Genomic DNA, 27,505 nt, shown 5'->3' with positions numbered 1-27,505 from the left:
TGTGTGTGTGTGTGTGTGTTTAGGATTATCTGCTCTGTGTATATTGGTAAAAGAAAAGAAAGAAAAGTTGTCAATGGAAGTTTGGTTCAAGGACAAAAGGGCACACACACACACACGCACACACACACACACACACACACACACACACACACACACACACACACACACACACACACACACACACACACACACACTTCTGTCTTGCAGCTACTCAAATGGCCTCAGTGAATGGAAACTCTGGAGGGTGTAATCCTGTCAGGCTCTGAGAGCTGCATGAGCTGAATTTAGTGAACAAGGGTCCATTTCAACAGAGGAGATGCAGGTCAGATGTTCTGTCTGATTGGAACCTGAACCTGCTGGATGCTCACTCTGGTTGTATAGAAGTCTATGCTTCATGTGTTAAAGCTGCATTCTCTCTCCTGACCACCAGGGGGTGACTCCTCTGGTTGTATAGAAGTCTAAACACTGGCTCACCTGCTGATGTCTTCTACCCATCAACCTGTTTAGGTTGCATCACACTGGTGGTAATGCTCTTGCGTAGCTTAGTTAGCTTAACAAGCTAATGCTCTTGCGTAGCTTAGCTAGCTTAACAAGCTAATGCTCTTGCGTAGCTTAGTTAGCTTAACAAGCTAATGCTCTTGCGTAGCTTAGTTAGCTTAACAAGCTAATGCTCTTGCGCAGCTTAGTTAGCGTAACAAGCTACGTCTTGCGTGCGTCATTCTGAACAAACTGATGAAGGCTGTGTGTCTTGGTTGTTTGTGTTACCACCATGTCTATAGTATTCCATTGTTATCCCGTTTAAGCTTTATTTAATTTCTGATTTTGACCGGGGGGAGGGGGAGGTTCTATTTCTTGGTGAGTATTTCAAAGTAATATGAAATATTTAAATTAAGCGAGAATGATGTAAACAAATGTGGTCCATGGCGCCTGCAGGTCTGCTCAGAGGCCGCCGGCGGTCCACGTTATTAAAGCACCGGCTGCGGAACGCTCTCTGGAATATCCTTCCTGCGTTTCAAGCCAGTAGCGGCAGTCTGCATTAATATCCCTCGACTAATGATCACCAGCAGCAATGCAAATCTTCATAATTAGGCACTTTGTTGATTTGCTATTCCTTGTTTGTTTGTTTCGTCTCCGGGGCTCGCCGCTATTCTGTTTATCTCGCCGCTGGTTCGCAGGGCAGGAGGAGCGGGAGAGCAGGGCGAAGAGGGGAGGCAGCGTGGACACGCTGTTTAATTAGTCGGAATATATATTTCAATATCTCTATTGTGTGTTTGCCTCTCAGCCGTCGTCGTCCCTGAAAACACACAATTAGGAAAAGTTGACATTTACTTTCGCTGTCTCTCTGTCTGAAACACAACGAGAGGCTTTCATAAATTACTGACTTTACTGGTAGAAAAATAAGAGTTACAATAACCAGCGTCTCCGGGCGCTTTCACCAAGCCAACATGTAGTCCATTATTCAAACTCGCTCACTGAATCGTTTCCAAAGCGAACCCTGTGGTCCAGATGCATGAGAACATGATGCGATAGATGCACACAGCTGAGGAACCGCTCGAGAAAAGACATGCAGAACGTGATAGATGCCACAAGAAAAGTCCTCAAAAAAAGTGACATCCATGAAGGTCAAATTGAAGGGTTTTGTGGTGAGTTGAAGCGGGAGAAAACTTAACAAGCTAATGCTCTTGCGTTGCTTAGTTAGCTTAACAAGCTAATGCTCTTGCGTAGCTTAGTTAGCTTAACAAGCTAATGCTCTTGCGTAGCTTAGTTAGCTAACGCTCTTGCATAGCTTAGTTAGCTAAACAAGCTAATGCTCTTTCATAGCTTAGTTAGCTTAACAAGCTAATGCTCTTGCGTAGCTTAGTTGGCGTAACAAGCTAATGCTCTTGCGTAGCTTAGTTGGCGTAACAAGCTAATGCTCTTGCGTAGCTTAGTTAGCTTAACAAGCTAATGCTCTTGCGTAGCTTAGTTAGCGTAACAAGCTACGTCTTGCTTGCGTCATCCTGAACAAACTGTTGAAGGCTGTGTGTGTCTTGTTGTTTGTGTTACCACCAGTTAGTTAGCTGTTTGTGGTGAGTTGAAGCGGGAGAAGAAGAAGCAATACCTTGAAGCCTGGAATCCTCTGCATTAATTAAAGAGGCAGCTCGTGAGACGGCAGAGATATAATTGTGGAAACTTCTTCATTTGGTCCGTTTGAATTCGTGAACTGCAGAACAGAATCAGGCCGAAGAGCAAAGAAACTGAAAGTATTGTGTAGACTTGATTGGCACTGAAACAGCGTGAAGAGCAGCGCCGATACCGACGCTCTTCTTCTAGTGTTGTAGAACACGAGCTGTGGACCTGCAGCCGAGGTCCGTTCAGCTTCCACTGGCTTTGGAGTTTGTTGTTCTATTTGTTGTTGTTTTTCGACTTCACTGGACTTTTTTTTTTATCACTATTTTAATTTCAGCCCAGTTATTGTGAATATCGACACAAGCTGAAGCGTTTCGACTCAAAAACATTCATATCATCTAGAAATATCAAAGCATGGAATTGAAACCACGTCATATCAGATCGATGCCCCGCATCAAGACTTTAGAGTTCCATCTTTACGTATCGGTGTTGTGCTTCTTGTTAAAGTCTTCAGACATGCAGTGATGGAGCGCTGCTCTGTGTTGGTGAGGAAGAGGTGACTTTTTCACTAATGTTCCTCGCGGCTTCATTCAGACGTATTTCAAGAAAGATATTTGGTGTTAAAAAAAGAAAAAAAGGTGTGAAGATGTGAAAAGAAGTGCTTTGAGTTTTCTCCCCGGCTTTGCAGCACAGTTCAAAGCTAAAGCCTGGAAGCTTAAAGGGTTGGCTGTGTGTTCAGTTCTTGGGAAGTGAAATTGAAAATAAAGAGAAGGGTTGCTGCTCGTCGTATTATTACTGTATAATAGTTACACATTGATCTTACGTGGAGAGAACCACCTCAACAACTTCATATGTTGTGGTTTTATGAAGGGATTTCTTTGCGTTCAAAACAGCAATCTCAGAGATGTTCATCTCTCTGTGATGCAATCTTTATGTTAATCAGACAACATGACCTTCAGACCGAAGGTGAGACAGAAACGTTCCCGACAGAACGGTGTGAGAACACAGACTTCCTGTTGCCGTGGCTAAGGCCAGCCCGGCTGCCAGGAACATAATGTTGCCGTTGAATGTTTCTGCAATAACGTTACCTAAACCTAACCGTTGATTCACGACATTAACCTTATGGCCTTGTGAGTTTCTACAAGCCTGAAATTATGAAACCTTCTCATGACACATTGTACTCAAACAATGGCAACAATGTCTCTGGTGTTTAGGTTACATTTCATTACATCATGCTGCACTGAAGAAGACTTGAAGCTAGAGATTGAGACATAAACTCATGTTTACAATGTTTACTGAGGGAATAAATCAAGAGAAGTAGAGTCATTTATATAGACTTCTATACAACCAGAGGAGTCGCCCCCTGGTGGTCAGGAGAGAGAATGCAGCTTTAACACATGAATCAAAGACTGCTATACAACCAGAGGAGTCTCCCCCTGGTGGACATTAGAGATAATGCAGGTGCAAGACACTTGCGCATTCGCTTCACTCGGCAGAATGAATGACACCTTGAAAAGGTCAGAGGTTAAATCCACACAGCTCTCGACTGACAACACCTGCAACCGTCCCTGATTAAAACCCCCGTTGCTCCGGCTGAACCGATGATCATCGTCAACACCGCAGAGTGCCGGCGCCTTCCTGATCCTCTCTGCAAAACCAGATGTCGCTTCAGGTGAGGAGGAACACTTGTGGGTTCACAACGGACGTCCACGCACTGCAACGGAGCCTGGAAAACATGCAGCAGCTGGATGAGGAGATTCAAAACTCCCTCAAGACACGAAGGACTCTGAACACATTCATCTTCAGGCTGTGTTTATCCGAATGCCCGTCTGTGCGTCTCCCCGCTGCGTCCCTCTAATTATCTGTCGGTCTCTCTGTTCTTCACTGCGCTTCGCCGCCACTTCCCTGTCTTATCTCCCGTCTCTCTCAGCACATAACCGGCCTTAGCGTGCTACTCGGAGCGTTCTGCAGCTGTGCTAAATTACATCTTTACATGCTCGGCACGCCACAGAGAAAATCTCCTGTCCCGGAAGGTTTTCGTCTGCCAATAATCTTTGATCCCCTTTTTGTTTCTTTTATGCACAGAACAAACCAGAACGCACATTCATGGAGACGTTGAGTTGGTGTCAGCGCACTTGGCAAGACGCTTCATACCGAAGAATACCGGAGTAACAAAAGATGCAAAAGAACAAACATGCCGAGGTCAAACTTTCTTCGACTGGAGTCTGGAGGTTCAGCAGGCTTACAATGATAAAGCTGATGTTTAGCGTGTTAGCATGCTAGTGTTCGCTAACTTGCAGAAAACAAAGTATAGCGGGGGCTCATGGGAACGTCATTAGCGCTGCAGGTATTCCGTCATAAACCAAAGGTTTGGACACATTCAAATGTTGACCTGATGCCGAAGAAGATAAAACGTCAGAGAATTACAAATTTTTTACATTTTTAAGTATATTTAAAACCAATAGATGTATTTAAATGGTGGACTGAAGGACGGGAGAGCCTAAACCCGAGCGTAACAATGTAGCGTAACAATGTAGTGTAACAATGTAGTGTAACAATGTAGCGCAACAATGTAGCGTAACAATGTAGCGTAACAATGTAGCGTAACAATATAGTGTAACAATGTATCATAACAATGTAGCGCAACAATGTAGGGTAACAATGTATCGCAACAATGTAGCGTAGCAATGTAGCATGACAATGTAGCGTGACAATGTAGCGTGACAATGTAGCGTGACAATGTAGCGTAACGATGTAGGCTGACAATGTATCGCAACAATGTAGCATAACAATGGAGCATGACAATGTAGCGTGACAGTGTAGCGTGACAATATAGCGTAACAATGTAGGGTGAAAATGTAGGGTGACAATGTAGCGTAACAATGGAGCATGACAATGGAGCATGACAATGTAGCGTGACAATGTAGCGTGACAGTGTAGCGTGACAATGTAGGGTGAAAATGTAGGGGGACAATGTAGCGTAACAATGTAGGGTGACAATGTAGCATAACAATGTAGCATGACAGTATAGCATAACAATGTAGCGTAACAATGTAGCATGACAATGTACCGTGACAATGTAGCGTAACAATGTAGTGTGACAATGTAGGGTGACAATGTAGTGTAACAATGTAGCGTGACAATGTAGGGTGACAATATAGGGTGACAATGTAGCATAACAATGTAGGGTAACAATTTAGCGTGACAATGTAGGGTGAAAATGTAGCGTGACAATGTAGCGTGACAATGTAGCGTGACATTGTAGCGTAACAATGTAACGTGACAATGTAGCGTAACAATGTAGGGTGACAATGTAGGGTGACAATGTAGCGTGACAATGTAGGGTGAAAATGTAGGGTGACAATGTAGCGTAACAATGTAGGATACCAATGTAGCGTAACAATGTAGCATGACAATGTAGCGTAACAATGCAGCGTAACAATGTAGTGTAATAATGTAGCGTGACAATGTAGGGTGACAATGTAGGGTGACAGCGTAAGGTAATAGGTAAAGCAATAAGTAAAGTAATAAGTAATAATAATGTTAATATCACGATGATGTCGCATCAGTCTTATTTTAGGTTTAATACAAAATAAATCATTTTGTTTAGAAGAAGGAGCTTTGACTAATCTCATAAATAATATTCATAAGGAGTAGACAGGGCGACTAATGGCTTAGATCATTATTTTCATTAAAATTAAAAAGTAGTTTCATAGTGTCTTCATTTTTTTTTTCCGCCTTTTTTTTGCTTGTTATTAAAAGAAGGCCAGATGGAGTCAATTACAGACTTCAATATGTTTATTTTTAACTGTTTTTTATGGGAGGGGGAGCTGGAGGGATTTCAGTGAAATATGTGTGTTTTTGTGTTTTGTAAAACAATAAATACAGTTGGCTTACCATTGTTTTTAAATGTGACACTCATCTCACTTTGCACTTCCTGTCATTAAGATGCAACTGAACGTTTTCAAAGTAACCTTCCTTTGGTGGGCCACAGGGAAGAGTGTGTGTGTGTGTGTGTGTGTGTGTGTGTGTGTGTGTGTGTGTGTGTGTGTGTGTGTGTGTGTGGACCCCCTCAGGGGAGTAGGTGGGTGTCGAGCAGGCAGCAGAAGAGACGACCCCAATGCAGCACTAATGATTCATAAAGACCCGGCCGAGCCCGCTGGGACTCCACCAGAGGTAGACTTCACACAGCGGAGAGACAAAGAGAGGTGATGAATTACACAAAGAGAAAGTAAGAAATCCACAAAAGGGGGAAGGTACTACTTAGCAACATGCTATGGATGTGTTTCAGATGCCGTTGAAAGGAGTCCACGGGGAAGCGGTTAGCACATAATGAGGTGTGATTGTTGAGGACGGAACACAGACGACGCTCTGCAATCAAACTCTTGTTTATCTCCGCTTTCAGAATGGCTCTATTCTGTGCAGGTGTTTTGCATTTCCTCCCCTGAAACGTGGGAGACAGATGCATGTAACACACACTGACACCACATGGCATGCTCACATGTCTGCATGGCTGTTTTACATAGAAATCCATCAGTATGGTCGTAAACCACTGGAGGCCTATCCTGAATTTTAATCCTCTCCCTAACGGAAACAAAAGCCTGGGAGGGTTACAAGTTGCACGATTATAAAAGTTCATCACCAGAGTGAAATGTCAAGAACATACAAAGACATGAACACTTTCACTGACAAACACAGACTCATACTGTGATCCCGGTTCTGCCAAGTGAAGCCAATGTAGAAGTGTCTTAAAACTTCTGTTCTCTCTCTTGACCACCAGGGGGCGACTCCTCTGGTTGTATAGAAGTATATGCTTCATGTGTTAAAGCTGCATTCTCTCTCCTGACCACCAGGGGGCGACTCTGGTTGTATAGAAGCATATGCTTCATGTGTTAAAGCTGCATTCTCTCTCCTGACCACCAGGGGGTGACTCCTCTGGTTGTATAGAAGTCTATATAAATGACTTTACTTCTCTTGATGTATTCCCTCAGTAAACATTGTAAACATGAGTTTATGTCTCAATCTCTAGTTTCAAGTCTTCTTCAATACAGCATGATGTTCATTTAGTAAATTATGGACATTTAGAGTCAAACAGACCATAAAGCAGGGGACGCTTTAGGGGCGGGGCTAAGAGGTGATTGACAGGTCTTTAGATATACAGGGTATATCAGTTTCTCACCCTCATTCCAAATATGGAAACTTCCGTTAATTTGTTGCAAAAAAACGTCGTGGAACTCCTGTGTGTGTGTGTGTGTGTGTGTGTGTGTGTGTGTGTGTGTGTGTGTGTGTGTGTGTGTGTGTGTGTATGAACTCCCCATGCAGCCGGTGTGTAAGATGGATGTTTGGCGCTGAAGAGCATTTCTTCTCTCTCCACGGGGGGAGACCTTACATATAATAACCCAGAACCTTTCAGCACTGCCTTTCTCTGTCTCTCTCAATCACTCACTGTGTAACTCTCTCTCTCTCTCTCTCTCTCTCTCTCTCTCTCTCTCTCTCTCTCTCTCTCTCTCTCTCTCTCTCTCTTTCTCTCTTTCCCAGCATGCCGCTTGTAGCTCAAGGCTGTCCTGTTCCATCCCGGTCCTGTATGTCTCTCTCAGCATTCGGCTCCTCCTGGTTGTGTTGACTGGATCTGGGTTTCTGAGCTCTTTATGACGATTATTATTACGAGGTGTTTTTTTTTTCTTTTCATATTTTCCCCCAGAACATTTGAGGGACATAAACTCATGTTTACAATGTTTACTGAGGGAATAACTCAAGAGAAGTAGAGTCATTTATATAGACTTCTATACAACCAGAGGAGTCACCCCCTGGTGGTTAGGAGAGAGAATGCAGCTTTAACACATGAAGCATATACTTCTATACAACCAGAGGAGTCAGCCCCTGGTGGTCAGGAGAGAGAATGCACCTTTAACACACGAGGCATATACTTCTATTCAACCAGAGGAGTCGCCCCCTGGTGGTCAGGAGAGAGAATGCACCTTTAACACACGAGGCATATACTTCCATACAACCAGAGGAGTGGTCAGTAAAGAGAATGCAGGCTTTAAAACACTTTTGCATTGGTGGTTTGTGTCATTTACAAGTTTCATTCACACAAAAAAATCTGCAAAGTGTAAAGAAAAAGAACGATTTCACAGTTCAGAGCTTCACGTGCTTACATCAGCAGAAAAAAAGCAGATCAAATTGAGTGTTAGTTGTCACATTTGGGGGGCAACAATACAGCTCCACACTGGGACAGACTTAAGTGACATGAGATGCTAACGCTAAATTGCCACTCTATGATGGTTAAGGTTAATAGAAAGGTAGTTTTATTTTAATGTTATTTATTCCATTTGGTATCATATTTCATCTCCAAAGTGTTTTCACACACACACACACACACACACACACACACACACACACACACACACACACACACACACACACACGACCCAACCGGTCTGGACCACTCGTGGATTCATTCATTTAGTACCATAATGAGACAATCACCAGAAAGAGAGCATCAGTTCATGCGTGGAAACTTCACACACGTTGCATTTCCTGAAAGAGTTGCAGCAACTCGTGATGTAGCTTGAGCAATATTTGTTTTGTCATGCCAGGAACTACGATGGAAATCAACGAGTTGAATGCGTGCAACAGTTGTCTGGGAATAAAAAGCAGCCGCATAGAGCTGACACAGTGACTGTGGCGGAGTGGGAGCCGGCGCTTTGAGGTGGCCACAGGTAAATAAGGAAACTGCCAGAGAGATGTCATTACTGGACACTGAGCCGCCACAACTGCCACAACAACTTTCAAAGCACGCTGGCACTTAGTCAGGACTGTGGCAATGCAGTGGAGGGATGTGACACTTCTGCAGCATAAAGCCAATAGAAACCAAACCACAGGATGGAGTAGTTCATTAAAATACCAAAGGATTTTGGTGTTGGACCAACTCAAATCTGATTCAATAGTTAAAGTTCTTTCCTGACATTTTAGTTTCCTGGTTTGCTTCTTTCTCATAGACAGTTTCTCACTTAACTTCTGCAGCAATTTATTCTTGTTTTGTCTCTATTTCTCTTACTTTCTTGGGCTAAAAAAATCCTGTCAGTGTTGGTTATAATGAAGAAGAGCAGGGTCTTCATCATTACGGTGAGATCTCCAGTCTGGATGGAAACCGTGGTGACCGGTCAGGGACCACGCTTTGCTTTGTCTGTACCTGACTCCACAGCTGCATTTAATACATTCTGATAACTGATTCGATCAAAGTAAAAAAAAATTCAAAATCTTAAAGCTACCAAGAGGAACTTTAAACTTTGTGCTGATTCTGGCGCCCCCTGTGGACTAAAGTGGTACTGTAGCGAGGCCTGACTGGCGCTTTAGCTCAAGGACCTTCTGGTGTCACCAATAACAAGTATTAAGAACATACTTATGAAGGTCATATAGAGGCATACGTATTATATTAAGACTGTTTCAGAACCAGATTTTAAGTTTCTCGTAATAACATTTTGATAAACATCTTTACAAGTCACGATATCCAGAGTTTTACTGAAGTAAAGTATAATTAACACATTGCTTCATGCATTATTGCTGCATAAGTAATTGAGTAACCTACATTTGCAGGTCAATGCTGGTGGTTTACATGCTTTTCTTTATGTAAAATATGAATCTGCAGCTTTGAAATAACAAAGAAAGTTGACTTCCCTCTGAACTGCAGCGCAGACTCATAACATCGTCCTCTCTGTTTGGAGCCCTGCTGCAGTGTGCTCTGAACCTCCACAATGAAGAATAAATAAAAACACAAGGTGAGTTGAAACAGGATGTTGGAAATAGCTTTCGCTGAATTACCTTTTGCACTCTCACTTCTGAGGGATCGCCTTCGTCTGATGATGAAGGTTTCCATCCTGATTGGGGAAAGTGCCTCCCGGGTTGCCAAAGGCCTTTAAACAGCGTGGCTGTTCATTACGGAGTGATTAATGTGAAGTTGATGCAATTCATGTTTGGCTCTGATCCAAGTCCCCACATATTGATCACACTGGGCACTCATGGGAGACTGTGGAGCAGCAGCTGACACACAATTTTCCACACCTTTGAATAAAACATATGGAATGTATTCTTTATTTTTTTTCAAAAAATGAGTCCACCTGAGGTGTGAGGTCGGGGTTTGAAGCTGGCCGGACAGCTGGACCTCAGCATCTATCATTCCCCCCCCCCCGCAAATGGAATCTCAAATTTTCCCATTTAAAATCAATTTTATGGGGGAAAAACATGGCAAAGAAATGTTAAAAAAGGATGTTCGATCCCCGTGAGTGGAGAGAGCCCCTCAGTGTGCATTGAGCTGGGCTCCAGAGTGTGATTCAATGTGAAGCTCTGGATGAGGGAGCATTCATCCCATTACTAATGACTGAGTGGAAAACAAGTATGCAAGTCAATGACAGAGAAAGAGGTCCATGCAGATAACAAATCACCAAAGGAAATATGGAAAGCACCACCAGAAACATGTTCACCAACCAAACAGTGGGTACTTTCTCATTCTTAAAAGTAAATATCAATGAAGTCACTTGCATATAATCGCTCACATTTAGACCAAGGGTGAACAGTAAATACTTCCTGCGACGCTGTTTGGTTTTCCAAAACGACGTTTTTGAAATGACTATTATTTCAAAATGCCTCCTGAAATTCTGTTAAGTTTTATGAACAAAGTTATGAAACGCAGACAAAGAAAAACATTCTCAGAGAAATAAGATTAAGTGAGAAAAACAAAGACAGATTAGTGGTACAGACGATTCATCAGGTGTCGTTTGCAAAAGAAGACAGAAAGACATCTCCCTTAAATTACTGGAGCCAACATGGAATTCTTTCTTTCTCGTCCTCCTTGTTTACATGAAGCAGACTGTTATCCGCCTCCGCCTCAGAAGGCAAAGCCTATTGTTGTCATCAAAGCCGTCTGGCCGAGGCACACATTTAATGCACTTGTGTCTTTGACGGTTAAAGCTGTTTCGATTTGCCGTCATTTATTTCACCAGGAAGGGAAGAATACAGGTTTACGATGAATGTGTGTGTAAGTTGTGTGTTCAGTGTAATTTGTGTGTTCAGACATGGGAAGGTGAGAAAAACTGAGACAAACTATAGCTCAAATGAATTTAGTGAGAAAACACGTCACATGCGATATCGGTGACAAGGAAAGGACAAAGGTAGTTTAGTATGTTGAACACTTGTGATAAATGTCCAAATCCCTGTCGATGTTAGTCACTATGCATTCATTCAGGTTTTTGTCTGTTCATTTTGTAGCAGGCTAAAAATAGGACGCGCCCCTGGTCTTCTGTTTTTACAGCGTCATGGACGGATTACTGAATGGGCCTCTGGGACGGAGCCTGTGTTTGAAGTTACTGCTTATAATCCTGGTTGGAAAGTAACAAAGACTACTACGACAACAAAAGAGACGCAGAACAACTAAGAGGATGCAAAACGACCAAATACACATGCGAAACAACTGCAACGAGATAGGATTGATCAAAAAGAGACACAAAATGTCTTCAAAGAGATGCAGCATGGTCAAAAGAGGTATAAAATGTCTTCAAATAGATGCAGAATGTCTTCAAATAGATGCAGAATGGTCAAAAAGAGATGCAAAATGGTCAAAAAGAGATGCAAAATGTCTTCAAAGCGATGCAGAATGGTCAAAAAGAGATGCAAAATGTCTTCAAAGAGATGCAAAATGATCAAAAAGAGATGCAGAATGGTCAAAAAGAGATGTCAAACTACTTCAAAGAGATGCAGAATGATCAAAAAGATTCAAGAAATGACAACAGAGATGCAAAAGGACTACAAAGAGATGCAGACTGGTCAAAAAGAGATGCAAAATGTCTTTAAAGAGATGTAAAATTATCAAAAAGAGATGCAGAATGGTCAAAAAGATTCAAGAAATGACAACAGAGATGCAAAAGGACTACAAAGAGACACAAAAGGACAACAAAGAGATCCAAATAAACCAAAAAAAGATGCCAAATTACTTCAGCGGGCGGGGGCCCCTCACATGTCTGTGCCCAGAGGCACTTTGTGTTATAATCCATCCATGTGACGCAAACTCAAAATAACACAACGCAAGTTCTCTTTTTTGTGTCTTTGATCACAGAACTAATAAATCAAAACCCAGTTGTAATAAACTTAAATTACATTGGGCGTTATCAGTGTCAGTCTCAGTGAAAGGAGGGCCGATCCACTGGAATTCAACCCAAGGTTGTGATGGATGGACACCGGGGCCAAGGCCCACCTGAAACTACTTGTACCTGCCCAATTAAAGGAGTGGTTCCTTATCTCCACCCAGGGTGTGGCGCGCTGCACAGACTGGAGGGCCACTTGAAATGCGATGCTTTGATTTCTGTGACAACAAACAACAAAGAAAAGCAGGAGTATGGAATGTTTCCACCAGCTGGGATCTGCAAAAAGGTTCTCTTTTACTAAATAACACCCACAGCTCCCACAGCTCCCACAGCTCGCTCACACAAAAGAACCAATTAGTGGCCCACTCCAGCTCTTGGACAGGAGGAATGCCGATCCGCTGCCGGGATTGGTCCGTTAGCCGCTGTGTCACTCAGATCGCAGCTGACTAATAACAGGTTTACCTGAGGGCCTGTGTGTGTGTGTGTGTGTGTGTGTGTGTGTGTGTGTGTGTGTGTGTGTGTGTGTGTGTGTGTGAGGTCTGATGCTAGGTGTCCTGCTGTCAGGGTTCACCTCGGGGTCAAGAGTTAAGTCAGCGTGACGACACGTCTGAGCCGAGGCGACTCTTTCAAAGTTCTTCTGCGTGGAATTAGATGTCGAGCAAAAGCTTCTATGAATGAAGTGTTTAATGAGTCCTGCACTGATGTCACTGTCGCTCCACAAAAAGCCTTTCAGAGTCCACATGAACAGCAATCCGTCTCTTAGAAGTTATGTTAATATACAACTATACTGTAACATAGTTAATCAAAATTATTTAATGTCTTCTCCCATTGTTGAAATCCCATAATACAACATTGTGATGCTTAGAGTACCGAGAGGCGGTTACATTTTGTTGGAACATTTGGATTTAATATAGCGGCTGTTCAACGGCATTTTAATAATTATATTTGAATGTGGAATAACGTTGAGTATCCTTCAAACCACCTCAGTCATTTTGTTTGGAATCGAAATCCAAAACCTTTTTTTTGCACGTTTTTGCACAAACAAGGAATTTGACTCATTGGTGCACGACATTAAACACGGTGCAATTCTATAAGACATGATTTAAGAAATACTAAACATTAACACAATGAAATATGACTAACAAACAAGAGTAAGTCTGTTATTAAATTGGCACATGCTTAAGAGTTGAGCAGGGATGTGTAAATGTCGGACTTAGCTTGGGGATGTCAGTCAGAGTTGCACCATGTTTTCATATACTGTATATCAAAATGCCCATTTGCATGATCTTTATTTATTAAACCTCAAGGGGTTGTATGAGGACTCATTAGAAGTCTTCTCTCAGTCCGTTGTAGCACACGGTCTTCTATTCCTTTGGCGATGCCTGAGATGTTGAAAGGTCTCACCAGAAGAACGTAGAAGTTATACATTAACTAAATGTACAATTCTTCAGTTAAAATGTATTAAACTCACTTTAAATCTCTTGTTGAAAACAAAGCAGGTCATTGTAATCTGGTTTGTTTGGACCTCAAGGTATCAAAAGGTTTCAAAAGGTATCAAAATGATTCAAAAGCTCTCCCTTCAAAGGGGTGCGATCACTGACCCCCTCAGAGAGACAAGTGTGAAGCTCTTTGGATCGCGACCCGCCCGCCTGCCCTCTCGCCATCGACCTCTGACACCTGAGCGCTTCGACCCCGAGGTCAGCAGAAACCCGCTGATGTGCCGGAGACATGCCGGGTCAGGTGGAGGGCGAGAGGGTGAGGACGTCTGATGCGAGGCCACCCAGAGACGAAGGAAGGCCTCTTCGTGTTGGAGATGAGAGTCTCACCAAAGGCAATCACAGAACGCTGTTTTAAGGCCCGATTACTGCAGGTATTATTAAACGTGATTGTTTTTAAGTTTTTTTTTCAGAGTTTTCGCCCTGAAAATAAATGCATCAACCAATCCCTGAGCAGAACGGACAGACTTGAAGCGTACAACATAGTGTACAAAGACACAGAACCTCCGTAGTCCGAACAATAGACCATGTATACAGGAAGTGGCCGTAGTCGTGGTGATGTCACCCGTTGGTTTGTGGACCGTCGTTTTGAAGCCTCAAGTTCAGCGATTTCGGTGTCGCCATGTTTCTTTTGCAACCAGTGAACAGGAAGTGACCATATTTAGACTGTGAAGGAGTGACGTAGAGACGCCGTAAACGTCTCTGGTAGCAGCAGTGACCTGTCAATCACCTTGTAGCCCCGCCCTCAAGCACACCTTCTGGTCTGATTGGCTCTAAATGGACCAGTCGAACACATTTCTAAAGACCGTCGTTACCAACAGAACCAATCATTGTGACGGTCTCACTCAGTGTGAATCTCAATGATTTCGTGCCAGAAAATGATTATTTTAGCTTCTTTGTTTTCTTTCCTCAGTAGTACTAAATATTAAATATTCACAAGCTCACACTCCTACGAAAGAAGGACATTGATTGGACAATGTCACAATGAAATGTGGCGTATGTTGGACAGCCTCATGTATTTCCATCCACATGTTTTGAAAGCACATTTTCTATTTCCTGAGTGGAACAGGTGGAAACATAATTTACACTTGACTCAGATGGCAGAATGTGGCCCCTTCATGAAAGGATCTCGATGGAAACAGACTCACTGAATGAATGATGTGAGGGAAATGTCATACATGAAAATGTCATTTTACACCAGAAACCACATGACATGTTTTAATAATACACCATCTCGTCGCTTCCTCTTCCTCTGGGATGGTTCACTGGAATTGTGCTGAACCCTAGAACCCAAGAAAAATAGTAACACCTTGGTTAATGGTGGCCCCTGCAGTCACAGGTCAGCGGCCCTCGGGAGGTGGGGTCCTCCATTGGAGCGGCAGGGCTCTACCTACCCCCTGCATCAGAGTCGTGGGGTTTAAATATTGCAAACATGGCATTTGAAAATGTACCGTTCAAACTGGCGACACGGGCGGTGAATGTGATCGCTCGTTTTAAACTTTTGTCCGACGCCTGCGACACATCACTCTCTGAAGCCTGAAGCCCGAGACTTTAGTTCTCAAAAAGAGGGAATGGCTGAACTTTTGATGAAGCTGCAGAGATCTCTTTCTGTCTGTAGTCACCTGTCTGCAGCCTCCTGTCTGTAGTCACCTGTCTGCAGCCTCCTGTCTGTAGTCACCTGTCTGTCTGCAGCCTCCTGTCTGTCTGTAGTCACCTGTCTGTAGTCACCTGTTTGTCTGCAGCCTCCTGTCTGTCTGCAGCCTCCTGTCTGTAGTCACCTGTCTGTCTGCAGCCTCCTGTCTGTCTGCCACATCCTGATGCGTACGAGTGTACAAGTGACTCGCGGGTCACGTTTGATGTGTGGAGAAAACATAAATAAAATCATACGTGTGATTAAAAGAGCAGCGATCACGGATGCTGAAGATTCCTCTGAGCTCCCAAAAAATAAATATATAAATAGTGCTGATAAATCGGGGTCACCAGAGGACACGCTGTCATATCAAAAGACACGCTCAGTCCTTTTTTCTCTCACTGAGATCAAAACACACACACACACACACACTCCTGCATGTGGATTTGGTTTAGCACCCCCGTCATGTCCTCAGTTAAACTCGTCATCCGTGGCGCCCGGCGAGAAGAGAAGCGATAAGGAGTTCCTTTTCTACTGAATGCAAATCAATTCACAGATTTTTTTCTTCTTTTTGCGCCTTGACTACTTTTTTTACGGTTGATCCGAGAGTTGAAGTGAACTCCAGAGGATTCAACGTTCTGCAGGATTCAACGTTCTGGAGGATTCAACGTTCTGCAGGATTCAACGTTCTGGAAGATTTAAGGTTCTGCAGGATTCAACGTTCTGGAGGATTCAATGGTCTGGAGGATTTAAGGTTCTGGAGGATTCAACGTTCTGGAGGATTTAAGGTTCTGCAGGATTCAGCATTCTGGGGGATTTAAGGTTCTGGAGGATACAAGGTTCTGGAGGATTCAAAACGTTCTGGAAGATTCAACGTTCTGGAGGATTCAACGTTCTGGAAGATTCAACGTTCTGGAGGATTTAAGGTTCTGGAGGATTCAACGTTCTGGAGGATTTAAGGTTCTGGAGGATTCCATCTGTGTCTCCGTCTCTGCGGTCATTCAGCATGTCAGCAGAAACACCACAGGGTCTCTCTCTCTCCCTCTCTCTCTCTCTCTCTCCCTCTCTCTCTCCCTTTTTTTCTCTGTCTCTCTCTCTCTCTCCCTCTCTCTCTCTCTCTCTCTCTCTCTAGTTTATTATAGTTATGCATGTATCTATAAAATGCAGCTTTCTGTTGACATTCTGTTTTAACGGACGGATGTAAATTCTGTCGCTGAGGAATATTTGAACTAATCTTCTCACTCAGAACTGTTTGCTGGTGGGAGTCAGCTTTTCCCACCTTTAAAAATAAATAAAAATGGAATTATTTTCTATTTTATTATTATATTATAATTGTAAACTATCAGGTAGTTTCAACTTTAATCTTTCACTCAGTGAATTTTTATATTTTTTCATTTTTCCTAAGCTGTCAAATTAATTAAAACTAGTGATATGAAACATGTGTGTGGCTTATTTCATCTGTTGAAGAGGAATAAGCAGAAGACTTGAGGTGTTAATGGTAGAGGCGCTTTAATCAGCAGCAGGTCGGTCCGTGTGTGAGTTAATCATATCATATTGAATCATATTCATAATCACACTTTGATTTCCCAAGGCTGTGCTTGAAATGGATCAGAGTTCTAAACATTTAAATGTCAGTCTGTGGTGAAGAGCTCCGTCCATTCAATTCAATTATTACGTTTCTGTGCACTTTATTTTAATATAAAAAAATAATTGCATATTCTATTGTAAATGTAATTGTAAATTGAAGATGTGTTTATTGTTTAATGTTATGCACCAAGACAAATTCCTTGTATGTGAAAACATACGTGGCAATACATGGTTCCGATTCTGATTATTTCTGATTATTAATAAATGCTTCAAGACATGTAAGTGTTTCACATCACATTTTTTTTCTTGAAAGGAATTAAAAGGTTGATTTCCATGACAAAGATAATTTTTTTTCTTTCCATCATCTGAATGGTTACTGAGGATGTAGTTACTGGTTACTGAGGATGATGGGAAAGGAGCGACAGAATGAGGTGTAATGCAGGTGCATCCGGCATGAATGCTAACGGCAGGACGAGCAGACGAGCCGACTGCGAGCAGATTAGTCCACAGAAAGGTCGTTGGCTCAGTTCATGGCTGCTTCAAGAGGTCCGATGCCATCAACGGGCTTCCTGCATGATGGAGGATCTTAAGCTTTAACCAACAGAAAACCATCCTACTCAAAATGTCATACCAAACTAAAAAGGGTTTATCTCTGCAACCAATAGGGCTATTTGAATAATGTTATAATAAAAGATACACATGTGAGATGCTGTTCAGATGTGTAAATATCAGTCTATATGTTACTGGTTAAGAGTAAATGAAGATGACACACAGAAAAAAATGAAAAGGTTTCAGGTCCGCCTATAAAAAAATCACTTTCAGGATGATTATTTCTTTGAATTGATGCAGCTGTAAGGTCTAATTCTAACCCAAATCATAGCTCAATATGTGAACATTCTCTAACGCAAATCATAGCTCAATATGTGAACATTCTCTAACCCAAATCATAGCTCAATGTGTGAACATTCTCTAACCCAAATCATAGCACAATATGTGAACATTCTCTAACCCAAATCATAGCTCAATATGTTAACATTCTCTAACCTAAATCATAACTCAATATGTGAACATTCTCTAACCCAAATCATAGCTCAATATGTGAACATTCTCTAACCCAAATCATAGCTCAATATGTGAACATTCTCTAACGCAAATCATAGCTCAATATGTGAACATTCTCTAACCCAAATCATAGCTCAATATGTGAACATTCTCTAACCCAAATCATAGCTCAATATGTGAACATTCTCAAACCCAAATCATAACACAATATGTGAACATTCTCTCTGCAAAGGTTGACTTTGATAAAGTGAAGCATTGGGGCACATTTGCGCACATCTGTGACATTTGAATTTTCTCATGTACCAAACCATATATTTCACTTGTATATTACTTATGTTGTTCAATACATCCAAATACAGCAGTTTGGGGCATTTTTTCATAAAAAAAGCTATGATTTACAGTTTTATATAACACTCGCTCAGTCTTCCCCCCCCCCTAGGGGGGATGGGTTTTTAAAAGGTTCCGCACCTAGCAGCTTGCCAACAGCGGAACCAAAACCTTTGGACTCAACTTCACATTATTTTGCAGGAATAGCAAAACATTTTTTTATGTTCTACGATGAACCTTAAAAACAATATCTTTCTTTTTTCTACATCTCTGTTCTTAACTGTATTTTCTTCTTTTAAAAAGGCATGCATTCTTTCATTCCTTTTTCATGTGTTTAATTCACTATTAAAAGCATGTTGAATTGACTTCATTAACATGCATGTATGAAGTGTGTAATCCACATGAACTGACCTTGCTTATGATGACTGCACTGTGGGGAAAGGGAGTAAGTAAAGGAAGCCAAAGAGAGGAAGTTAGCCATTGCTGGCAGACTTTCAGCATTAATGTAAGGATGAATGACTAACAATACATACATCTTCAGAAGCCCCTCTGGAAGTCGAGGATGAGGATTTGTGCGCATTGGAATCATACGGAGAAGAATGACGTTGTGTCACAGACGCCGAGAGAGACGGAAGGACCTCTGCAGTAGATTAAAGTGTGGGAATGCTGAGAGAACGAGATAGAGGGACCTTGTGTAGATGAGCTCCGTCTAAATAAATGCCAATTGATGGACAATGGATTGGGATTAGACTTCAGATCCTTCCAGAAAACCCTCTGAAACTTTCCCTGCTCCTTTATCTCCCTCCTCTTTCATCTGGTCCGGAGGAGATTAGTTCAAATTCCAGCACATAATGTTGATTAGCGTCAAACTCACATTCTTTGCATTGGAGTGAGTCTGCAGCCGCACCCCCGGGGCAATGCATCTGGATGGAGATTAGCTCATATATTTAGATTCATTTTTTTTAATTTCCTTTCACAACTCGTGTCAGGAGTCATGTTAATAAAGCCGGTTAAATTGGACTGAGCTGAAGTGAACTTTTAGCCGCCAAAGAAGTCGGGCGTCGGAACGAGAGACAGCTGTTCTTTGTGTTCCTGCAGGCGGCTGCACGTCTTCGGCCAGGAGATCATTTGCATTGCCGAAGGGCTGGAAATGCAAAAGGCTGCCGAGGGCTGGAAGAGCTTCACACCAGCAGTTCACATCCAGAGAGCTGAGACGGGTCAACAAGCCAACGATTTGGCCCAGTCATCTATAACCCACTTTATTTGCCATCGCTTTCTTTTCTTTTTTTGCCACTAGTAGTGAGAAGAGAGAGCGGAGCTAACAGAAACCAAACACAGCATACGACCGTTTTGGGCGACCAAAATGTAACCACTAACTTTCATGAATTGAAAACAGAAAAGAGGAAAGTATTCAAAAAACAACTCCCAGATCGGACGATGCCGTGGTGTCAACCTGTCAATCAACTTGTAGCCCCGCCCTAAAGCGTCCCCTGCTTTATGGTCTGTTTGACTCTAAATTACCATAATTTACTAAATGAACATCATGCTGTATTGATGAAGACTTGAAACTAGAGATTGAGACATAAACTCATGTTTACAATGTTTACTGAGGGAATACATCAAGAGAAGTAGAGTCATTGATATAGACTTCTATACAACCAGAGGAGTCACCCCCTGGTGGTCAGGAGAGAGAATGCAGCTTTAACACATGAAGCATAGACTTTTATACAATCGGAGGTTGCCAATTGGGCAATCCTGGTGAACAGGTAACCCTCTGCCACCAGTGCATGAATGTGGGTCAATGGGTTTCATGGAAGCTTGGCGGTCGCTAAGACGAGAGAAGCATGATGTGCTCAGTGAGCATTTTCATTCAGAAATCTGTGCAGTTGCCCTTTAAATGAGTGATATAACTATGTAAATAAGTACTTAAGTGTGTATGTAAAGCTTAATTGTATAGCACTTTTAAAAACACTAATATATTGCTTCACACACAGACAAAATATAAATCTATGAAGTGAATTTCAAAATAAAATACCAGACCAAACTAAAATGTGACAGGGAGGGGGAACTACAAAGAAAGGCTTGCCTCTAGATATGTTTTTAGAAACAGCCTAAAACGGTCCAAACATCAATCAAATCTGATAGATTGGGACGATTCCAGATGGTTGGGTCTAAAACAGCAAAGCTGCGATCACCTTTTGTCCTACAGCTGGAGCGGAGGGGACGGATGAAAGGCTGAAATGTGAGGATTGCCGTGTTCCAGAAGCAGAATATCAAGTCGAGTTCTCAAATCACAGGAGAGGTTTGAGAAGAAAGATGTCCGTCCTTCACCCTGAAGGTAGCGGTCACAGAGGACGTCTCCGGTAAAAGTCGAGACGTCCACAAAATCCACCTGTTTCTCTTCCCCCTTCTCTCCATCTGCCTTCCTCCCTCAACCCTCCCCATCAAAAGTTCCCTCCTTCATTCTTGGAACACACAACCGGCTCTTGTTGCCAAAACCACTTGATTTATGTCCGCCAAGCCTCCTACGTGGGAGCAGAAAGGAAGAACAAGGGAGAGAAGAAGAAAAGGGACCATGTAAACTATGAGGAGAGACGGACACACGGCGAGAGAACAAATTAGTCAGATTCCATGAGGCACACACACTCTATACTAATATCTTACACTCACACTCACACACACACACACACACACGGCTGTGCTTATGCTAATGCAATTAAACACTCAAGGTAGGAGGGGATTGGCGCCCGGCTCCCGTCGATGCTGATGAGCTGAACAGAGAACATTGCATTACCATTACAGATGGGAGAGGAGGGGGAGACGGGGAGATGGAGGGGTGAAGAGGGGAGGCGGAAAACAAAAAGGAGGGAGGACAGATGGAGAAAGAAAGGGAGACCAAGATGAAGGGAGAGGAGTCCGGCATGGACTGAAAGAAAAGGAGAACAAACAAAACCGTGATGTTAGAGCTTGACTTGTTTGCATAGTTGTGATGACACCAGAGGTTCACAGGTCAGAGGTCGCTCACATGCACAATACACCTTTGTTCTTGTCAATTAGGAGGACGTTGCACTGACATTCCCTGAAGACTTAACCAACGCACAACATGCATCGTCTTATGAGAGCCACACTGCACTTTGTACCCTCAAGTAACAACACCAGAACCACTAGTGGTGGAAACCCAGATACATGTACTCAGGTACGCATACCGTCCTTCTACTTGGGTCTGTCCATTGTCTGTTTGCTGTAGTTATCAGATCCAACAATAGAGATTACATTAAACTAGATGTCTGTCATGTGTGGGACGTCCATGAGTTGAACCCTTCAGGTAGTTTTATTTTCACAAAGAGGCATGATTGTCCAATATGTCACGAAAAAACAATAACCTGAAACCATATTTGTGTATCAGAACTTCTTCTTCTTCTTCTTCTTCTTCTTCTTCTTCTTCTCCTTCTTCTTCTTCTTCTTCTCTCTACCATTAATATCATTAACTCAACAAAACCTCAACGTTTCATCAACTTAGTCTGAATTAACCACGGTTGCTGCTTTGTCCATGTGGTGCTAGAAACATCATGTCTGTCTTCAAAAGATATTCTAACAAGCCAGTCGACAGTATGAACCCTAATTAAACATGTTTTTCTTTGATTTTATTGCAATGAACTGGTCATAAAAAGGGTACCGGAGTATGTTGACTCAGGTCTTTCTGCAACACAACCAGCAAACACACGTTTCATTGTTTTCTGAATGGCGTTCAATGGATCCGGGTTGAGCTTTGCTACCATTGCAGCCGCTCCATAAACACTCAAGATACCGTCATCTAGGCATGAATACGTCAGTGATTACATCATTGTCTATAGCATACACAGTCTATATTATAATTCTCACCACGGCATAAAGGTTTACACCAAAGAAATGTCACAAATAGTCAGACAGGAGACATGTTACTACACGAGTACTACTGCATATGGTTGTATTGAGTACTTCCTCCATCACTGGTACTCTCTCTTTCTCACACTGTTGAAAAAGATGTAGAAGCATTTTCTGCAAATATGCACACCCACACACTCTCTCTCCACTTATTAAAATGCAAATACCTCTCACTTAAAGTACAAAACATAAATGAGGACAGACTGTTCTCCTGCGCTGCTTGTAGCTTCTACCTATGAAAAGTATGAAAAGTAATGCACTAAAATGTGTATGTGAGCCACGTGATCGTGAGCCAGAATAAAAACACCAACGACACAACCGTCTCATGCATTGGCTAACTAGATGTAACCTGTTTTTGTTGTTTGCTCACTCTCACATGCACAGACACACAAGGTGAAAGTTAATATAAAAAGCACATTTCCCAGACATGATTCCGAACAGTCTGGTGTGAGTATCAGACTCTCATCACTGAAGATGGATCTTCAGAGGAGAATTAGAGGATCCGTCTGTGTCATTGGCCCATTTGCGCAAAAAAAGTATTACATCTGCCATTTCGCAGAGATATTACCTATCTTCAGCGAGCATTTTGGGGGGCATGGAATAATTTTTCCATTCGTTGGTTATGTAATTGGAAAAAAAAGAAGAGAAATGGTGTTGCAGAAAAAAAACATTCTATTCAAGCTCAAGAAATGTAAGTTTTAAAAATGGACAACAAGGAGCCGACTCACTTAAAGCCAAGTTCCACACTTTGCTGTGATTATGGGCCGTTATCACAGAAGGTGCTCGGAGGCATGAGGCATGAAGTGAAATCCTCCAACCTTGTGTACGATTGCTATAAAGTGCTGCCTGTGGTCTGTATATTCATGCAAACAGCTGCTGCGGAGAAGAAGAAAAACAACTCAAACAAAAACCTGCAACATTTTAAATATCAGTATTCATGCAGAGCACAAGTCCCACCTGCATTAGCTAATTGGCGGCAGCTGTTTCACTCGATCACCTGCTTGTTCATTGGTTCCTTCATTATCAGCTGATTGGCAACATCCAATCATTTCACTGCATCCTGGCCCTCCCCCTCCGCCTGTTTGACCTCCCTGAGTTCTCTACTTCCTGAGTTCTCTATATTTACCGTAAAAGTCGGGTTACGAGCCGCTACTACGTTCGGTCAGTGTCCCCGTTAGCTCCCCGCTGTAGCCAGCTGGGGCTCCTGCTAGCGCTGCGCTACTTCCCCACTAACTTCCGCTAGCTCCCCTACAACCACCGAAGGTAGCGGGACTAGGCCCGGCTCGACACCCGACTTGGGCAGAGGGGACGCCGGCAGTAGCAGCAGCAGCGGGGAGCTAGCAGCAGCACTAGCAGCAGCAGCAGCGCTGCTCCTAGCTTGCTACAGCGAGGACACTGACCGGAGGTAGGAGCGGCTTGTAACCCGACTTTTACGGTAGGTTCATTGGTGGACTTTGGGGCTGGTTTTGATCCACCGTCGGCTTTGACAGCTCCCAGAAGTACCAGAACTCTTTCAACAATGTGTGTGAAATGCTCACTTTAATGATGTGGGGGTCTTATGTCAGGTGATGTAATGAACCTCGTGCAGCCACGTTCAAATTCTTCCAATTTCCACATCGTTGTCCCCGATGGAAGCTTCTTGAGGAGCATATATTTAAGTGAATTACCCTTAGTTACACAAGCTGTTTGTGTATGTAAAACAATGGGTTTTAACTGTGGTGAAACCAATCATAATTCCGGACTATTTGTACCTGTTTTTTTTATTATTGAAAGATTGTGCAAGGCGGTCAGCCGTCAGTCACATTATGACGACGGAATTGGCAATATGTTCCCGTATTATTTTCTCCCTCATTCGTATATTTTCCCTCCCCCCCTTTATCTCGTCAACACAGACATGTAGTTTGTTAAAGCCGGAAACATTTGACAAAAATAGAACTTTTTATGGACATTGCACTATGATGGACAGTTCATTCAAAGTGCCCAAATGGCCATTTTATGGTGATTTCTGTCACGTGGATGAACATTATTGTAAGTGGCCGGCGCTCAGGCGGCGCTCAGCCTTTCTGGCACATATATTTCACTATATTATAATAAAGGCTTTTTTTCTAATGCATGTGTCAAAAAACTCTACTTTTCCAAACCAAAAGCATTCCAGAAAACATAAAACTGTAAGAAATAATAACAATGATTTCTATGTAGTGATGGATTTGAATTCTCACATCGTGATTGTTATAATTAACACGAGGATGAAATCAAGCAGACATACTTGTGCCTTATCTCCAACTAACCTGGTGTGTAAACGCTGTAATTAAACAAAGACTGGCAGCTCTCCGTCTCCTGTTTACTCTCCTGATTACGGTCTTTAAGCCCGTAAGCACTTCATCGAGGTGGATGACGTGCGGAGCATGATTACTCTCGCCCCAACTACGATATTATTTCCCACCCTGAGGGGTTGAGAGTGCACACAGTAGCTGCTGTCTTCCAATTAATCAATCGCAGGTTTGGTCCAAAACGACTCTAATGAGTGTTGTAGGATTAGTTTAAAAGCAAACGATTGGCTTGAGAAAATAATGGTGTTTAATGATGTGCTGGTATTTACTGGGGAGACATTTATGGAAACAGAAGGAGCAAAAACAACAACTTGTTTTTCTTCATTTGAATGTTCTTAAAGTAAGTGATGAACTGGGGAAGTTCCATGGTGGAGTGTGTTAGTTCAAATGTAACTGGTCCAACATATCCTCATACAACCATTTGTATCATGTCTTAGGAAAACGTTACTCCTTATTTTCCGGGCCTAAGACCATCAACGGGTGTCAATCTCCCCTTGTTTGAGGCATTCAGTCTTTTCAAAGTGACATAACCTTCCTCCTTCATGGGTACAGCTGGGAGCGCCGTGTGAGAACAGGCTGCCTTTCCACCTGCAGCATCTGCTCCGAAGACAACATGCGATACGATGCAGTGTAAAAAAAAAAAGACAAACAAAGTGAGAAGGATGAATTAGAACGATCAAGAAATCCAAGACAACAACGGGCAGAAAGAGGAAGGAAATGGAAGTATGGGAGAGAGAGGGAGAATAAAGGTACACTGTTGGATTAAACCGGTGAATGTTAAATTGAATTGCGTTAAGCTCCATTAAGTTGCCAGGAAGAAAGGAAGCGAGGAGCTCTTGAGAAGAAAAAGACTTTCTCTCCCCCCAGTTTCCTGCTCTTTCCCTCTCAATTAAGTTGCTAGTTAATGACTTGAGGTTTTATTGGCAAAAAATCACCGACAGGGAGGAAGGAAGGCAAACGTGGAAGGATGAACACAGCAATCATGTAGCCAAGGAGTAACAAAACACAGAACAGGGTTGTGTTTGTTGAGCACCGTGATTATATATTCATTGCATTTAAATGTTTAGGCAATTACAGTCTAATGTTTTGAGGTCACAAACAGGTTGAGGAAGCCTGGTGGTTTGGGCTTGAAAATAAGCTCACGGTGTCTTTGAGATGAGGAAATAATAAGACTTTGTCGAATGAATCCACCATCACAAGGCGATACTGCCATAGACTTTATATAATACTTATATACTTACTTATATATACCCTAAAGCGTCCCCTGCTTTATGGTCTGTTTGACTCTAAATGACCATAATTTACTAAATGAACATCATGCTGTATTGAAGAAGACTTGAAACTAGAGATTGAGACATAAACTCATGTTTACAATGTTTACTGAGGGAATACATCAAGAGAAGTAGAGTCATTTATATAGACTTCTATACAACCAGAGGAGTCACCCCCTGGTGGTCAGGAGAGAGAATGCAGCTTTAACACATGAAGCATATACTTCTATACAACCAGAGGAGTCGCCCCCTGGTGGTCAGGAGAGAGAATGTGGCTTTAAGACATGGAGCATATACTTCTATACAACCAGAGGAGTCACCCCTGGTGGTCAGGAGCGAGAACGCAGCTTTAACACATGAAGCATAGACAGTGCAGTATCCCAAATATCAAAGCTGGCAGAAACTAGAAAACGGGGCTCATATCAAACTTTCGGTCATAATCGGTCGGCCTCTTCTGGGCGTGACTATGAAGAGAGAAAAGGCTGAAGATGGAGTCGCGGCAATTGGCAGCGTGACCGTTTGACTTGCAGAATTTTGCTCGGCTTAAACGAGCTCTTCAGTATCGGCGTCTGAATCTTCAGTATTGACGTTTGCATCAGACCGGGGCATGTAAAGACACGTCATACTGTAATGAATGTCCCTTCAGGAACAAGGAAATGCTGTTGGTTAGCGGTGTGGCTGCATACTTTCAACACCTACTGTAATGCTAGAAAAGATTCATAATGATTTCCAAATGATCATCATGAAATAACCAGTAAAGTATGTACACATCATTGTTTTTTTATGAGTCAGGTTTGTATAGAAAAGCAACCGGACAGGTTGGGAACATCTGTTTTATTTTGAAGTAAAGTCATCGTGCTTTTCTGTTGAGGTAAAATCCGTCCTTTTTTCCCCAGCGACGGGTCGAACAGCTGGTGATGCATCTTAAGTTTGGAAACTGACAAAAACACCAGAAGAAGAAGAACTTGTGCACATGAGCAATTTAGTAACAAAAACCCCACATTAACATCTATTAACTGCCAGGAGACAAAGGTTTGATCGTCTAGAGCGTTCGAACTGATCAGTGATCAGATTAACGCCACGATAACTCCCACTCTGTTTGATGGAACATGTTTCAAAGGCTGAAGCCACTCTTTCCTTTAGAGACTCTCTTTCCTTTAGAGACTCTCTTTCCTTTAGAGACGAGCGAGCGGCTCATCTGAGTCTCTGAGCAGCATCACAGACCCTGGAGGGGATATTTCAAAAGAGGACGCATGTAGAGAATGGTGCTTTTCCACCTTTTCAACATCTGGCTTGAATTCATCTATCCACCTTCGCAACAGTCTGATTTCCGTCCGTTTTAATTGCCTCGTGGACGCATTCATGTTGAGCTTGTTTGACACCGGATAGCTCCGCCGAAGATACGTGCAGTGACACAACGTAATAAGTTAAGACGTCCCTCCTCACATCTACCACCTTGCTTCACTCCATGTTCCTGTTTTGTCCTTCGTCCAGTCAATTTATTTCCCTTTTCTGTCACGACTGTCAGTCTTCGGAGGGCATTTCAGACGTTCTTCTCGCCCAGCAGCTTTGGCCACGGAACGCCTCGCGGTCGACCAAGGAAGAGCTGGAAAGACTATTGCGTAATCTC

This window comes from Taurulus bubalis (assembly GCF_910589615.1).
Source record: "Taurulus bubalis genome assembly, chromosome: 5".
NCBI lineage: Eukaryota > Metazoa > Chordata > Actinopteri > Perciformes > Cottidae > Taurulus > Taurulus bubalis.
Note: the sequence above shows the minus strand (reverse complement) of the source record.